The sequence below is a fragment of the Symphalangus syndactylus genome, chromosome 4 (genome assembly GCF_028878055.3).
Source record: "Symphalangus syndactylus isolate Jambi chromosome 4, NHGRI_mSymSyn1-v2.1_pri, whole genome shotgun sequence".
NCBI lineage: Eukaryota > Metazoa > Chordata > Mammalia > Primates > Hylobatidae > Symphalangus > Symphalangus syndactylus.
The window spans coordinates 139,000,773-139,019,434 of record NC_072426.2 but is presented as its reverse complement, the minus strand read 5'-3'; the positions used below and the strand labels follow the sequence as shown (position 1 = coordinate 139,019,434).

The window sequence follows — 18,662 nt, the reverse complement described above, 5'->3', positions numbered from 1 at the left end:
AATTTTAAGAACTTACATAAATTAAGACCATCTTACATTCCTATGCAACTTCCATTAATTGAAGAGAGAGCAGCCTATATTTTGATTCAAACACCACTGAAAGTTTTATGAGTCCCTTGGACTTACTAATGGTGAAAATAGCTTTATTTTTCCTTTGAATCACTTCCAAGTTACTGTTAACTAATATATATATTTTAAAGTTATTGATTTTTATGACAAAGACTTTCTCCATCTGGAAAATAAACTATACATTACTGTCATATTCAAGGACAAATGTACAGGATTTGAGTTTTGCAAAGCAATAACACGTGGGATTTTCGGAGGGCTTTGGCACAGGGGTTGGAAGAGAAGAGGAAGGAGTTTACCTAACTGTGGGAACAACGTGCAAGGTCACACATGATCCGCTTTAAGATGGACTCCTGTGTCCAAACCAATTTTTAACACTACTCTATGCACATGATGCACTAGAAGAAAAAGAACCAACTGTCTAATGCCCCGTGAGTGAGAGGAACCTCAACACACCTCAGAGAGAGGGTGGAACCGAATAGTCTATTCTTTGGAGAGCTTACTCTATAATTCTTTTCCTTACTTATTGACAAAAGTTTATTTGCTTTTTTAAAAATGTATCTAACATTAGCCATCAAGTGATTTTTCCTTAGAAGGTTAAGGTTTTCATCAAAATATTATGTTTTTCTGGACAGATGGAGACTCCATAGAGAGAAATTGAAGTAACTGAGAAAACAACACATTGCCAATTGTTGTGTTCTAAGCTAGACTCTCATTTAAGGCTGTATATGCATACTGGATAGTGGGTTTTGAATGTGTATCATTCAAAAGTGGAATGTTCTGCAATGATACCTATATTTTTACTACTACAGAAGATGTTGAATGGTATAATGCACACAGTGCTGGAATAAAGAGCAGGAGTCCCAGGGAGGAGTTTTAGCTTTGCCATTACCTAGATGTATAATCTTGTAAAAGTGATTGGACCTTTGCAGGCCTCAGTTCCCTCATTTATAAAATGAAGAACACGGACTAGATTATTTCTAATGTCTTTCCCAACTCCAAGAATTAAGGCCCTCTCATTCCACCGTGATTCTTTTTCTTAATTAATTAATTTATTTTTATTTTATTATAAGTACCGGGATACATGTGCAGAATGTGCAGGTTTGTTACATAGGTATATATGAACCATGGTGGTTTGCTGCACCTATCAACCCGTCATCAAGGTTTTAAACCCCACATGCATTAGGTATTTACCCTAATGTTCTCTCTCCCCTGGCCCCCCACCCACCAACAGGCCCCGGTGTGTGATGTTCCCCTCCCTCTCTCCATGTGTTCTCATTGTTCAACTCCCACTTACGAGTGAGAACATGTGGTGTTTGGTTTTCTGTTCCTGTGTTAGTTTGCTGAGCTTCCAGCTTCACCCATGTCCCTGCAAAAGACATGATCTCATTCTTTTTTCTGGCTGCATAGTATTCCATGGTGTATAAGTGCCACATTTTCTTTATCTAGTTGATCGTTGATGGGCTATTGTGAATAGTGCTGCAATAAACATACGTGTGCTTATGTCTTTAGAGTAGAATGATTTATAATCCTTTGAGTATATACCCAGTAATGGGATTGCTGGGTCAAATGGTATTTCTGGTTCTAGATCCTTGAGGAAAGCCAAAATTGACAAATGGGATCCAAATAAACTAAAGAGCTTCTGCATAGCAAAAGAAACTAGCATCAGAGTAAACAGGCAACCTGTAGAATGGGAGAAAATTTTTGCAATCTATCCACCTGACATAGGGCTAATATTCAGAATCTACAATGAACTTAAAAAAAATTACAAGAAAAAAACAAACACCCCATCAAAAAGTGGGCAAAGGATATAAACAGACACGTTTCAGAAGAAGACATTCATGCGGCCAATAAACAAAAAAAAGTTCAGCATCACTGGTCATTAGAGAAATGCAAATCAAAACCATGAGATACCATCTCATACCAGTTAGAATGGCGATTATTAATAAAAAGTCATGAAACAACAGATGCTGGTGAGGCTGTGGAGAAATAGGAATGCTTTTACACTGTTGGTGGAATGTAAATTAGTCCACTGTGATTCTTGAAGATAGGCTATAAAAATTGTTTTATAATCCATTACACAATGGTTTTCAAATAGGGAATAGATTGACAGCAACTATCCTCATTTTTTATGTGGAAGCTTGTTTGGTAACTACTTCCCAAATATCTTTCTCAGATGATGCTCTCTTTATATGGTGAAAAATAAAATTATAGTACCTTAATACAGGAATTTATTTGGCACATCCAACTATTTTTATGTTGCATCTTTAAGAATCTATTAGATTGTCAATACTCTGAATTATTAAAAGAAACAGTATTTTTAAGGGAGAGTCTAATAAAGATTTTGAAGAGAGAGGAAAAAAAGAGACTTGAAAAAGTATAGAAAATTGGAGAAAACATTTGATAAAGCACAAACTGTATTTGAGAAAACCAGGTCCACAAATAAGATCTGATTATCCTACCACCTGCTTCTTTAATCCTCAGGGTAAAGACTTCACAGGGCTCCATGACTTTACTGGATGCCCTATGTCTTTATTTATCTTTTGTCTTACTACAAACTTACTATGGAAGATTGAAATTTATGAGACTAGTGGTACAAAGACAGGATTTATCCCAGGGCAAAGCAATTTTGGACGTGTATGTTTGAACCCTGACACTTATTTGTATTGAAAGCTTTTTGACTATGTTAAGACGGACTACTGTCTTTCTGAGCTTCACCATAATTATTTTTTGGGCCTAGCTGATAGTTGCTAATAAAACCTTCACAAGATCTCTATCTCCCAATTCGGTAAAAACAATCTCACCTTGTTTATTTATGGCTTTAGTTGTCTAATAAAATTCAGTTTCCTGTCATGTATTGAAGCATAATTCTATAGAAAAATTATCTGCAATATGTTCTTACAAATGTATTACATAGATTTTTTAAAATTATTTATTCACTTGATTATATCAAAACTTCAGAGAGAGCTTAAGAACACATAATCAGGTTATGAGAGCTCTTTGAATATATTTCATCCTTTCATAATTTGTCTATTTTTCCCCTTTCAAAACTCAAAACGAAAGGGAGGATTTATCTGCAAGGTAAATAATAACACAGTGTAGTATAGAAAGTTATACCTGTACAAAGTGCATCAGAAGTGTCCATGACTAACAGCTTTATTTCTTCTCTCTTTGTCTCAAGTATTTTTCTGAGGTATTCTTTCATGTTTTTGTCTTCGTGTGACCAAACACTACAAGTTTAATTGAGGATTTGTAAATATTCCCCACCCCTGATAAACTCTGGTAATTTGTTTTTCCCATGCTATTTGAAACATACTTCTGCAATGCCAAATTTGTACAGAAAACCTTTTAACAATACAACAAAATCAATTGTAAGAGAGATAAATGAGACGTTTTAATGGGTTTATATTAAATCAGAATGAAATGTATTTTCACAAAAGGATCCCTATGTACAATTAGTTTCTTTCACAGTGTATTCCAGAGTCTCATGAAAACATATCCACAATAAAAAACTTTTAAAAATTTCTATCAGGAATGTTTTTTCATGGACAATAAATATAACTTAAGGCACTTTACGTCATGTGCTTTTCCAAAGGGTTTGGTTCAACACACACTTGAGAATTATATTCAAAATATTTTCATCCAGACATTGCCAGCCAGAATGTGCCCAATTAGAACTGATGGCCAGTGAGGGCGCCAGGCCCTCGTTCTTCAGTGAGTAGACCTTGGGAGGTGGGATAATGAGGGAGGGACTGAGCAGTGAGGGCAGGGCTGCTGGTGGTGGGGAATTGTTTTCCAACTTCTTTAAAATTACAGTAATTTAACAACTATTCGGCTAACAGCAATTTAGCTGGACCATGCATTCTTCACCCTGTACTAACTGAGTACCTTTCAATATTATTCATCTAGTACACACGACGGAAATTTTTAAAGTTTGGTATTTTGTTTATTAATCCAACAAATATTTATTGAGACCTACTAGGTGCTAGGCACTACACCAGACCCAGAAGAAAAGAAGACTAACAGGGCAATCTTCTGCAGAAGGAATCGCACTCATAGGAGAACTCTTATATAGTGTATATTAGATAAATTTTCTACCCAACTTTCTTCTGCTCATACTGTGTTTATATTACTCTGCATTTGATTGGAATAAAAAAAGGACTGATCCAACACTGTCAATCTTCTCTATTTAAAATAAAGCCAGTTAAACTCATTTGCATAACTAGAAAAATTGATTTTTCAAGTCTACTACATTGATTCCAGACAGATCTGCTGAGTTTTAGAAAGTGTGACCCATAGTCCTTAGATTCTTGTTCTGTTGTCTCTGTCCTATGGAAGGGTATTCTCCTTTAAAATATTCAGCTTATTTGCTGATGCTCTGTAGACTGCCTTCTAATGCGGATGGTGTGGGCTGGGGTCAGGTTGTGGGATAAGTTGCAGAAAGCCCTAATGATCTGTCTGGAGCAAATCTTAGCACCTTGGGGAAAATGTGTGGCCCTTTAAATTTATGAAAAATTCTTCTCTGGGAGGGAGTGGGAGTGGGGAAGTGGAATAGAGTAGAGAAACAAAGATAGCCATCTACTTGGAGAAAGGAAGAAATTTGAAGGAATCTGAATTGCAATCAATGAAAAAGAGTCTGAACTTATCTGAAATATACATTTTAAAATCATAAAGATAAATTACAGAGGGCTTAGGAAATAATTTTGTTTTAGAGAACTATGTGACTGTGATGGTTAATATTGAGTGTCAACTTGATTGGACTGAAGGATGCAAAGTATTGTTCCTGAGTGTGCCTGTGAGGGTGTTGCCAAAGGAGATTAACATTTGAGTCAGTGGACTGGGAGAAGCAGACCCACCCTCAGTCTGGGTGGGCACCATCTAATCAGCTACCAGGGCAGCTAGAATAAAAGCAGGCAGAGGAACGTGGAAGGACTACATTGGCTAAGTCTTCTGGCCTCCATCTTTCTCCCATGCTGGATGCTTCCTGCCCTGGAACATCAGATTCCAAGTTCTTCAGCTTTTGGACTCTTGGACCTACACCAGTGACTTGCTAGCGGCTCTGGGGCCTTTGGCCACAAACTGAAAGCTGCACTATTGGCTTCCCTACTTTTGAGGTTCTGGGACTCAGACGGGCTTCCCAGCTCCTCCGCTTGCAGATGCCTATTGTGGGACTTCACCTTGTGAACATGTGAGTCAATTCTCCTAAGAAATTCCCCTTTACATATTCATCTATTCTATTAGTTCTGTTCCTTTAGAGAACCTTGACTCATACAGCGGCTCAAAGGAATCTCAGTAAATCTGAGAAAGAAAAACCACCTCACCAGGCCCTCTGTTTAAGGCTGGTAGCCACTGGTGAAAGTGATCATTAAACACTTGGAATGTAGCTGGTCCAAATAGAAATATGCTGTAAGTGTATGAATTTCAAATATTTAGTACAAAAACATGTAACATATTACATGAATAAGTTTTATGTTGATTACGTGTTGAAATGATCATGCTTTAGATGTACTGGGATAAATAAATTGTATTATTAAAATTAATTTCACCTGTGGGAGGTTGTTTTTCTGCTTTTTCCTTTGTTTTCAATGTGGCTAGTAGAAAATTTAACATTATATGTGTAGTTCACATTTGTGACTCACATTATATGTCAATTAGACAACACCAATCTACATTATTAGCTCATTATGGCCCAGAAGGAGTTAACTGACAGCTTTTTACTGAAGAGTAAGTTGTAGTTAATACAATACCTACCAGACTATGTCAAGAGTTTCTAAACAGGCCATAATTTCTTTCTAAATAATAGAGACATTTGCTTTAAATCTTTAGAATTCACTCTGGCTTTCGACCAGACATCAGGGTTAAAAATCAGCACATCTAACTTCTACTAGTCTCTCAGGGCAATCTGAGCTGACAGGTCTGGATAGAGTTGATGGAAGGGATCAAAATCATTCTAACTACTATTCTCATGAAGAACCAATGCTGATTCTTTAAGAATGAAGATTCCAAACTTAAACTGTATTTGAGAGCACGAGCAGAGAAAGCTAACATTTCAAGGGAATGAGGAGGGTAGAAGAGATGATTGGATTCTAACCAGTTGTCAAAGAGAAGCAACTCCTTCTCTAAAGGCTGCCAGCCTCACCTGGAGGGGATCAGGGGAGGCTGAACTTGGTGAGTGGGGTGGGGCTTTGGGACTGGGTTAACACTAGGCCAGGAGTGGTTGCTAGTCCCACAACTTTTTCATTCTCCATTTGCTCTCTGATTCCCATTCTGCATCCTTATGAAAGTTTCTTTATAACGAAAGAGAGATTCTTGGCTATTGGCCATAAAGCACAGAGATACATTGCCTCCTAGACCAGAAATAAATTGACTTAAGTGAGGAATTCAAGAATGACACTAAGTTCGTGCTTCCTTTTTTTTTTTTTTTGAATTGTTATAAAGAACAGTGACTTTTCCCTGACTCTGTCCACACTCTCCTCCAGTTGTTTTTAGTTAGCATCACCTGTACTCCTATTGTCAACTTCTACTGGAGTTGACAATAACCAGGGAGAATGAGGAAAGGAAGTTGAGGTTAGGAAAACTAATTGTTCCAAGCCCTTTCTCAACTTTTGGTGCTGCATCCGTGTTCTTCGGTTGTGTTGCTTGCCCTAGCTCTCCCCTTTCCCATAGATGCCATGGTTAGAAACCACTTGCAGGGACTGTGGACCTTTGATCTTGCTCCACACTCTTCATGACTTCTCAGACTTTGTCATTCACCAGGCCATTGCAGCATGACTGTTCTGATGCTTGTATTTGGCCTGCCCTGCTTTTCTTGGCCTGCCTCTTGACTTTTTCCCCTCAAATCATTGTGACAGACACCACTACACAGTGAGATTAAATTGTTCAACTGATAAAAAATAGCCCCCTTTTCTATTCTGCCAACAGAAAAATCAGCCTGCATGTTGAAAATTCAATTTTCACTTCTCCTTGTCAAATAGGTAACATAGATCTTCTACACACCTGTTGTATCTGTACAAACATGTAGCTTATTATTAATTATAGAGCTTAAGACTTTAGCTCATGCTCCAGGACTTCAAAACCAGGATTCCTGCTTCATCTGAAGTTATAAATATTTAAACATTGGCAATGAATCTTAAAGAAAACATAGAATGATTTATTCTCTAAGAAGGGGCCACTGTTAAGAAGTTTGGCATGAAGCATTTTTCTTAGCATTTGTAAGACAAGCCAACTTTTCAGCTCATGCACATTACTGGGATGAATGACATAGGGCTATTGTGATTCTGCATAAAGATATTACTAACCTCATAGAACTTAGAGAAGCAGGCCTGTGATGGAGCAAAAGAAATATACTAGCAACATCCAAAATTAAAGACAGAGCCTAGAGAAATGTTTCTGCCAACATGTCCTATGATTTATTACTGAAAATCATTTCCAAATCTGAAAAAAACATTTTAAATCTGCACTTGGGGTAAACGGAGGGCCTATTTAAATTGCATAGTTATCATTAGAGTAAATCCATGACATTTTCCTATTTTAAGACTACAGTTATAGTGTTACATATATACACTACCATAAAATACAGACTTAAAAATAAAAACGAGGCAACAACACCACATGGAGATGTGTGTGTGCGATCTGTGACCCTCACTAACTAGTGAAGTCATTAATGTTCTAACTACCAGTCTCCCACCATGCTTGATCCAATACTTGACCCAGCACAATTATAAATTACTGTATTCCAAGGATCTTTAGAATGACTCACAAACAATGCTAAAATGTTAACCGCACAATTAAAATTAACATAAAGATAATTTGGCCATTTTTGAAGAATTGCCTCAATATGGGACACAGAAGCAGGCAAAGACTTGGTGTGGATCAAGATGGCAGAGAGTCATGTCATCCAGTGCTCTCCTCGTGTCTTACCAATATCCTTCACGATATCAGTTGGGACCAAGGACCAGGATCTTCTAAGCTAGGGATGTTAGAAGGTGGGCCCCCAGGGCTTATCACACAATGTTGAATTATTCATTGGCTCTTCTATTATCATGAGGGCAATTTACTATATGCTCTTGAGTGACAGTCCAGTTAACTGTTGGAAATGGATGTCCTAGTGGGACCTTGAGAGACACATGGAACTCCTGATGGAGTTCTAGCAATTTCCAGAAATGGATAGAACACGAAAGTAGAAATTTAATTCACAGCAAATTTTCTGCAGAGTTTCAAAATTGCCAAAAAATATTCAACATATCCTGGTTAATTTTAAGTCTTAAGCCTCTATAATGGGGGGATGGGGAGGAAAGAGGTTACAAATTAAAATATCTAAGGGTCCAAAGTAAAACAATACAAGTTAAGGGAAACATGACACAGGAGAACTGAGATTATAAGAAAGCAGCCCCTCATCAGCTCCAAAGGATTATTGCCAAGGGTTGCTCAACCTCCTGAAATCCAGAGAAGTTGGAACTCTAGATAGTTTTAACGCAAAATTCCCTATTATAAAAATATTTTGTTTTCAGCAAAACATATCTTTATCTGTGCATTATCTCAAGCCGTATAGCCTCAAATTCCTGGTCTGGGGTCTAAAGAGTCTTAGAATTACCAATCATCTACTGACTTCCTCTCCTTAGTGTATTAAAGCATTGAAAGACGGCACTCTCTGAGTCACTGGGAACTCAGACCATGAACAACTGATTCATGAAGAAAACTCACTTTTATATTGTTTCACAAAGGTTACATGCACTCTCATCTGTAGCATTTAAACTTGCAAATTGTGTACTTGAGTGAGTTACAAAACAAGGGGTGGCAAAACCTCATTTAATTAAGAAGGTGTTAATGGAATACTTTCTATGTGCCAGGCATGAAGCAAGTCTGTATGGAAATAGTGGAAACCGTAACTTGGTTTGCATCTTGAAGGAGCTCACAGTTCATCAAATCATGAAGGAGTTAAAATGTTAGCAGTGTTGTGAAATACATACACTGTAATGCAATTTGTTACAGAAATAGCCAGGTAAACATTGGGTGTTTCCCCACTGACTTGGCAAGCATCCTGACAATTTTATTGAATTTGTGCCTTTTTCCCTCTCAGTTGCCCATTATCGGATAGACATTATATATGAACAGTGGAAAAACCCAAAACCTTTACTGAAAAGTTGAAGAGGAGAGTAACAGCTTGGGAGAGGTCGGGGGACTGACTACCTCATTTATACACAGAGACTCATTAAGGTCTCATTGCCTTTACTGAAAAATAAAAACAAAGATGTGATTCATTCACATGTTAAATTTTGCTAATTATTACAGATTAGTATTCAGCACTGAAATAACCAACTCTTCAACTCTATGCTTTGCTTTGAATAAAAGTACCTGCTTTCTTCATTACTTCTGAATAACTCCTGGGAAAACGCTGAAATCAAGTCCCTGTTAGCTAATATTTGTCTTAACTATTGGAAACAAAAGCAAAGTTCATACTTAATGGACATTTAGCTCTTCAGCTGACTGATGTGTTCTCAGATTAAGACCTAATATAGAAGCTCCCAGATGACTGAGAAATTCATTCGACATTTGTCTATAATAACAAGGCACTCTCTGAAACATTATCAGTGTGTTTAGGTATTTTCCTCATCTATCTCTAGTAGATAAATAAATAAGACCTGCAGTGTTCCACAGCTCAACATGCTTGGTAATTATTTCCTATTATAATGATGATCATGTAGGGAACTGTTCGGCTTTGATTCAGACAGGGATTTTTAACGTATTCATTACCTCATTAGCATTTTCCTTAAGAATTTTGACAAGAGGCTAAAGAGGTAAGAGGTACAAAGTTATCTTCTATCAAGACTGTATTCATCCTTCTATTGAAAGAAAATTTAAGTACAACAGTTAGTGGAATGCAAATCCTATGAGAATTTCAAAAAGGAAAAAACAATAAATTAAGTAAAATTGTTTCAAAGAAACTTCTCATTTAGTAAAAATGAGACTTTTCAGTTATTTGATATAGTAAAATCAATTGTTTTAGAGCTAACATTGGGACATCAATGACAGAGAGAGTTTTCACCAAGACATATAGATATTCAATTTATTGCTTTTCCTTCAATGTTAAGACTGAAAGACCTTCATACCATGGGTCAAGTAGTTAGAGTGTTTCACACATCAGTTGGGGAGCAGGGGCAGGGAAGAGGGAAAGGAGGACCTTGGAGCATCTGCTGGTGCTTCTAGTCGTCCCCAGGAGGGCACTGGGCTTGGAGAGGACTCAGGCACTGTGGCATGCGGAAGAGGAGAGTGGGGCAAAGCAGCTGTCACTTAAAGAACGCTGGGCCGAATGGTTAACCTGGTGACAGTTAGCAAGATTTCCTTTGCGTCTACATAGTTCCAGTCTCCAGGCTTCTTTAACTAAAAAGCCCCATTAGAATTGTTGGCAGTTCCTAAAAAGGTTTCTAAAGCTGGGCCTCTTACACAAGTTTTGCTTGGCCAGAGTGGTTTTCCGCTTTTCTATCATTTGTCTACAATGATATATGGAAGGACCTGGAGACCTTCTTAAGTTATTTCTTAGTCCCCTCTGCAAAGGGAGATCAGGGAAAACAACAGGGCTTAATAATGCCCCAAACTCTCAAATTTTGCCTTGAGAACTCTGTTTGAGGTGATAGCAACAAATTCCAAAATGAAGGTGAAAGAAATGTAAAACAATCTCCCACATTTTGGTGTGATCATCCACAAATGTATGCTATAGACCAAGCCAATTTTCCTCCTCAAATTTTGGTTGCTGTCATTGAAGAGCATCCTAATTATGCTCTTTAAAATATCAGTTTCCTCTTTTGAACAGTAGTTGTCCTTTGACATAGAAATACATGTAACCTGACAGGAACATGAGTCTGCTTTTTTGTTGACAGTCATATAGAGAGCATCCCACACTAAAGTGGTGGTCCTTCAACCTCGGTGTGGATAATATTTACTCATGAACTTGAAAAATGCTGATTATTAGGCCCATCCATAGAAATTGTGACTCCGTAGGTTTGGGCTGCACCTCAGAAATCTTTTTAACAGTGAAACCCAAGTTGTTATAAAGTAGGTGGGCCATGGATCTTACAGAAACACTGGAGTAGAGAATGTGTCTTCAGAGGGGAAATGAGCAATTGGAGATCTATCAGTGTATAGCCTTGAAAGATTTTATATGTGTGTGTGTGTGGATATGTGTGTGTGTGTATATATATATATAAAATGCACATTTATCTATTAAAAATGTGAGTGCTTTGCTTATAAGTCCTCACAGAGTAACTCCAGTGAGCAAGGAATGGGACAGGAAATAATAATCTATTGGCAAGGTTGAGTAATTTACTCAAGGCAAGTTAACAAATCTGTTTGAACAGCTGTTGGAACTAGAGCCTCCAGCTTCTTGAGTCCTATACTCTCTGTATATGAGATATGCATTTTCACAGTTACGAAACACATGCTGCATTCCACGCTATCAGTTTCTCTGAAATATTACATGATACTTCCACTATATCTATTATATGGATATACATATCGCATGCCAAATATCTCAGATGATAGTAGAATTTGGAAATGTTCCCATTGTCCAGGCCATTGTCCATACTTGCTACAGTGGCTTCAACATCTACTACTTACTCTTCAACTCGCTAAAATTTACATTCTTTCCACCAATCCATTAAACCTGCTATCGCCAAGGTCACTCACAATTTTCTCTTTGCAAAATCCAGAAGGTGCCATTTGGATCAATGTTATGGGGCAAACATAATTTTGGATCTCACTTTCTGCAACACAATTCTTGAGATGATATAAAGATTTTTAATAAAGGATAAATCTACAACTTTACTAAGAAATGAGGAAGGCTAAAATCAATATAGCAGAAAATTTGAAAAATTACTAAAATATTAACAGCAAACTGATAGATTGAAAAAGAGTAAGAATGGAGAAACTGGGGACCACAATACCACACAGAAGAAAACTACCAAAGTTTTCAGTGATACGTCAAAGTAAAGAATTAAAGATGTTCCTAACAGTTTTGTCTCTATTGCTACTTTCCACTCTCCCACTGAGCTGAACAGCACTATTTTCAAATAGGTCAATAACCTTAAAATTGCTCTCTAAAAAGAGGAGGTAATCCTCTTAGGGAAGTCTTCTTTTAAGAATGCTGAGTTCTGGCCTTGTGCCGTGGCCCACGCCTGTAATCCCTACACCTTGGGAGGCAGAGGCTGGTGGATTATGACGTCAAGAGATTGAGACCATCCTGGCCAACATGGTGAAACCCCATCTCTACCAAAAATACAAAAATCAGCTGGGCACAGTGATGCATGCCTGTAGTCCCAGCTACTTGGGAGGCTGAGGCAGGAGAATCGTTTGAACTCTGGAGGCAGAGGTTGCAGTGAGCCGAGATTGTGCCATTGCACTCCAGCCTGGCAACAGAGTGAGAATCTGTCAAAAAAAAAAAAAGAAAAAAGAATGCTGAGTTCTAATTTATGCTATTATGAATATAAAAACATAGATTACCAGTAGTACTAATACTTATAAAGCAGCTATTATGCGTTGGGCCCTGTTTCAAGCAGTTTCCAAGCACTGATTTATTTAATCTTCATGATAACCCTATAGTGTGGATTCTGCTACTTTCCCCATTTTAACGAGAAACAGAGATGTCAAGTGACTTGCCCAAGGTCACACAGCTAATGCACAGTGTAGCTGTGATATATGCTCAGGGAGCTGTATAGGTCTGTGTTTTTAGCCAGTATGCCACTTAGATCTCAGTAGCAATCATAGAAAGATGGGGAAAGAAACACAACTGGACCCAGGAGGAAAGTGAATGAAATGCTGTACTGCATGGACCTTTTTATTTTGGAAATTGGATGAGGTAATGTTTAGTCCAGTCCTATATTCCAACAACTGGAAAAATCCATAGTCACTACCTATCCCAGTCAGGCTAGATTTCATACAAAGGAACAACAGGTATTTGAGAAAAATCAATCCGGAAGGGGCAAAAAACAAGATTAACAAACAATATCTGATGATGAGAAAAATAAATTATATAAAGAACATAAGAGAACTTTTAAAATATTCTGAATAGTACCCTCAGGAATAGAGAGAATATTTAATCCATAAAACAAGAAAAGTTTGCAATCAGAGTAGGAGAAAGAGTTCTCTGAAATGAAATGTATAATTACTGAAATAAAAACATCCAAAGATGGACCAAATTCTCGAAAGGACATAGCTGAGGATTAGATTCGTAATTTGGAAAATGAAATTAAGAAAGCCTTCTAAAACAGAACAAAACCACAAAAAGCTTGAAAAACTGAGACATGAAGTGTTAGCATAAGAAGTTCAACATCTGTGCTGGGCACAGTGGCTCACACCTGCAATCTCAGCACTTTGCGAGGTTGAGGCATGCAGTATGACTCGAGGTCAGGAGTTCAAGATCAGCCTGCCCAACATGGTGAAACCCCTGTCTCTAACAAAAATACAAAATTAGCCAGGCACGGTGGCTCGTGCCTGTAGTCCCAGCTATTTGGGAAGCCGAGGCAAGAGAATTGCTTGAACACGGGAGGCGGAGGTTGCAGTGAGCAGAGATCTTGCCACTGCACTCCAGCCCGGACCACAGAGCGAGACTCTGTCTCAGAAAAAAAAAAAAAAAAAAGGAATTTCAACATCTGTCTAAAAGAAATTTCCAAAAGAGAGAACCAAGACAAAAAAAATAAGGAATAATAAAATAAAATTTCTCTAAATTGAAGAATGACACAAGGCTCAGATTGAAAGGATTCATTGAATTCTGAGCAGTGACATAAATTCCAGTGATGGGGAAAGAGACAAGAACTTTGAGATACATAAGAATAAATCCACAAACTACTGTGTAAGATATAGTAAAATAATATTGAAATATATAATAGAAGCCCCACGTACATAGGAAATTCCACTATTTGAAGGTATTCAGTCTCCTAAAATTGATCTATAGCTCACTGAAATTCCAATAAAAATCTTAGTAAGAAATCTGTAAAACTTCAAAAGAGATGATAAAATTCACATGGAAGAATAAAGAACCAAGAATAATTAAGAGAGTGCTGAAGAAGAATAAGTCACCTATAATATATTCAACCTTGTTATACAATCAGAGTAATTAACGCCACGTGGTATTGGTACAGAAGCAGATGAACAGTGGAAAAGAATAGAGAACTCAGAAATTTGGAAATTTAGTACACAACAGGAGTGGAGTAAAATCAGTGGGAAAAGGATGAGCTAGTCAATCAGGTTTGTTAGGACAAATGATTCTGCATGTTACTAATGATTCTTACCTCACACAAAACAGAAAATTAATTTTAGATGGATTAAAACTTTAACTGTGCAAGGTTGACTTTGAAGCTTTTGGAAGACAACACACTGTAAGATCATGAGAGTAAAGCTGACCTGACAACGATGAGCTTTGACCAAGCAATTTCATTTTTAGGTAAAAAAAAAAAAAAAAAAAACTAGAGGAATTTCCACTGTATGTACCAAAAAGTCTCATTTTACAATTTCTTATGACAGTAAAAAACTAGGAAAAAAGCTAAAATAAAGAAATTGAGGTATCTACATACTTATAGTGAAAAGAAAAAAATAAAATTGAATTATATAAAATTATATACTGTACATATAAATGTTTTTAAAAGCATCATGGAGCTGGGTGTGGTGGCTCATGCCTGTAATCCCAACACTTTGGGAGGCCGACCGAGGCGGGCGGATCATGAGGTCAAGAGAACAATACCATCTGGCCAACATGGTGAAACCCTGCCTCTACTAAAAAATATACAAAAATTAGCTGGGTGTAGTGGCATGCACTTGTAATCCCAGCTACTCGGGAGGCTGAGGCAGGAGAATCACTTGAACCCAGGAGGCGGAGGTTGCAGTGAACCGAGATCACGACACTGCACTCCAGCGTGGGCGACAGGGTGAGACCCTGTCTCAAAAAAAAAAAAAAAAAAAAAGCATCATGGAAAAAGTGCAGACTGGCACATATTTTAAAAGTGCAGATTCCTCATATATGAAATTTCGAAACATGCATCTTTTCATATTATTTATGGAAAGACATGCATATAGTAAAAATACAAATTCATGCATAACAAAGAAACAGTTCAACTTTAGAGGAATGGCTCCTTCTGAGAGAGTGAGAAGTAAACAGGACCAAGAAGAGCTATCCAGCCCTTTCAATTAAATCTGAAATGCTTTATTGTATCTGTAACATTTTATTGTATCTGTAGCATAGTGGATGTTAGTTATATTATATTATCTGTGATTTTCTGTATGTTTTTAACACTTCATGAGAAATTTAGCTTGACAAAAGGCACTGGGCTTATTAAAGTGAGTAATGTGTTTTCTCATAGCAAATAAGTCAACTTCTCTAGCACCTGGGAATGTCTCAGCAGGAAATGTCTAATAGTAATTGCTCACACAAATGCTTTAATATGCCCTGAACAAGAATATAACCTCCTATAATGATTTTGAGTGCACACTTTATATTCCAAGGGCCTCATGGGAGTAACAAAGGAAATTCAAGTGGAAAGCCCCATCCAACTGGCAGCTCCTGGTCCCCTGAGGCAATCTGCTACTCTGAGCAGTAGTGGAGGAACAATTCTCACACTCTCAGGAAGGATTTAGACCATCTTTGGTCCTGTATTTGGATTCATTATTGGGACTGCCTACTGGAAAGCCTACTCTAGGGACCAGGGATAATTGAAAAGAGTGGGAGTGGGAGAAGGCAGTGCACTTCTTCAAAATTTGAAACATTTCTCTTCTAATAATAGTAAATTTGAGGGAGTTGTTATCATCCACAGACACAGACAACAGTGAGAACACACACAACTAAGGTCCTACATGATGGGTGGACATCACAGGTGAGGTCCTAACACCTAGAAAAGCCCAGGACTGCCTAGGACTGAACCTTGACATTTAGTTACAGTGGTGGAGTTCTGTGCAGCCATGGAAAAAGAATCCCAAGGACCTCATGGTTAGTCATCTTCAGAGCTGACTTTCCCACAGAACAGCTCTGCTCTTGCCAAACAACGAATGATCACACTGTGGGTCCCAGAGAATGCTGAGCCTGGAACTCAGAGATACACTTCTATGGGAGGACATTGGCTGCTGTTCTTTTATATCAGTTCGGGATTAAAATAGGGCGTTGTTCTCTTAATATGTAAACTAGAACCCTTAACTTTTATAAAGCACTTTCAAATACACGATTCATTAGATGCTTACAACCTCCTAGTTTCTCTGATTTTGGATTGTTGGGGAAAGTCACAAAAGTTGATAAGAGGCAGAAATAGGGGCATTCTTAGCCTATTTTTGCTGCTATAACAGAATACCTGAGACTGGGTAATTTGAAAGGAACAGAATTTCATTTTCTCATAGTTCTGGAGGCTGGAAAGTCCGAGATCAAAACGCTAGCTCCTGGTGTGGTTCTTCCCGCGCTCTCATAGGGTGGAAGGAGGAAGGGCAAGAGAGGATATGCTGCATCATCACATGTCAGAAGAGCAGAAGAGAGAGCAGTCATTCCTGTAAGCCCTTTTAATAACAGCATTAATCATTCATGAAGGTGCTGTCCTCATGACCCAGACACTTCTCCAAAGGCTCCACCTCCCAACACTGTTGCATTGGGGATTAAGTTTCCAACACATGAATTTTGGGGGATACATTTAGTCCATAGCAGAGGCTCTAGGATAAGGTAGAGAAACAGAATTTTTAGGGGCTGGAAAGCTTCACAGGCACATTCCTTGGCTTCAGGTCAAGATCTCAGGCACTACCATTCTTTCCCCGCAGTCATCCCAGAAAATGGCTTGTCTTGTGTCTTTGTCTACAACCAAGTGTTGCTTCAAAACTTAACTCAGGAACTAATTATTCATCTAGTACAGAAAAAACAGTCTCACAACTTTTTTCCAGCTGTCTAGTAAAAAAAAGCACAAAACCAGCCCACTGAGGTTTTCTAATCGTTTCACATTGAAAGAGTGAGAAAAGGCTTCTATCTCAATTCCTATTCTCAATTCAGCCTTATAGAGCAGTATCTTCCAGGACAGCAGAAGTGCTAGGCTGGCTGTCTCAGGATCATCTATGATGCTTGTTAAAATAAACATGGATGGGTCCTATTGCTAGGGTTTCTTTTTTTTTTTTTTTTTTTTTGAGACCAAGTTTCGCTCTTGTTGCCCTTGTTGCCCAGGCTGGAGTAAAATGACGCGATCTCGGCTCACCGCAATCTCCGCCTCCCAGGTTCAAGTGATTCTCCTGCCTCAGCCTCCTGAGTAGCTGGGATTACAGGCACACGCCACCACGCCCGGCTCATTTAGTATTTTCGGTAAAGACGGGGTTTCGACATGTTGCTCAGGCTGGTCTCAAACTCCCTACCTCAGGTGATCCGCCTGCTTCGGACTTCCAAAGTGTTGGAATTACAGGCATGAGCCACTGCGCCCGGCCGGGATTCTTATTTAATAGGTATGAGGTGGTCCCTAACATCTGCGTTTTTTCCCAAAGTTTCATATGTAATTCTTAGGAATAGCTAATTTGAGAAATCGTGACAGAAGGAAAAGACAAGATCATTGTGAATACTTTAAGTAGAAGTTTAGGGTGCACAGTGGACTGAAGATTTATCTATATTTCAAAGAAGTTCTCATAAAATTTTAGCAAGGGTTTTCAAACGAAGGAATTTGAAAATAATGTAGCCTTCACATATTTTTATTTCGACATTCAATATTACACGATATAATAAGTAATGCACTGTTTCTGACTTGTAGAGATTGTGAGAGCCAGTTGTTAAGTTTTTGGAGATTTTGTCATTCAGTTGTTAAACTATTGGTAGCTTGAAATCAGCTAGGGTGAAAGTATTCACATTATGGAAATCAGGAAATGCTACAAATTAGGGCATTAACCCCCTGGGGAGCTTGTTGTAAATTTACCGTCCATCCCACTGGGTGTAGAGGATGTAAGGAACAGTGTATTATAAACATGAACATTTTACTTAGTACTATTCTGTCACTCCTTTAAATGTATTCAATTGAAACTAATACCAAAAATATTTGACATCCACCAACCATTATCCACTTGAAAAATGCAGAACAATCTCTCCTTTCATAGATCCAAAATTTACATTATCCCACTTTCTTTCTGAGTTCATATTTCCTTTTGACAATCCATCATAGGATTTTATTCAGATATAACATTTTAAGCTTGAAAGTCTGCTTTTGTTCATCTAATTACATTTCCCTGTAATAGAATAGGTAAAAAATTGAAATTAGAGAGTTTTAAAATTTTCTATGATCACAGTGGTCTAAGTTTAAAAAAAAAAAATTTCTGGATTGAGTTATTAGTACTGTTATTAGACAACTGATCCAACAAAATAAATATATTAGTAAGGTAAAAATGATTATTCATTATAAAAAGCATGTTTTAGAAAAGCATCTTTGAATACAATGAGTGGCCTATTAAAATTAGTTATATATTCAAGGATAAATATTATCTATTGCTAGCATGAGACAGGCGCTGCTGAAAAAAAGTTGTTAATAAATAGAAATGAAAATAATTTAGTTATATGAATGTCCCTCAAATCTCGAAAGTCCTTCTTAGTTACAGGCCAAAAAAATCACATG

The 18,662-nt window shown here is 37.7% G+C and overlaps 1 long non-coding RNA gene across 1 annotated transcript in view; it reads right to left on the bottom strand.

The window, feature by feature from the left end:
* Window positions 1-18,662, bottom strand: part of LOC129481217 (uncharacterized) — a 78,809-nt gene that overhangs the window by 31,114 nt on the left and 29,033 nt on the right. The window lies entirely within an intron of this gene.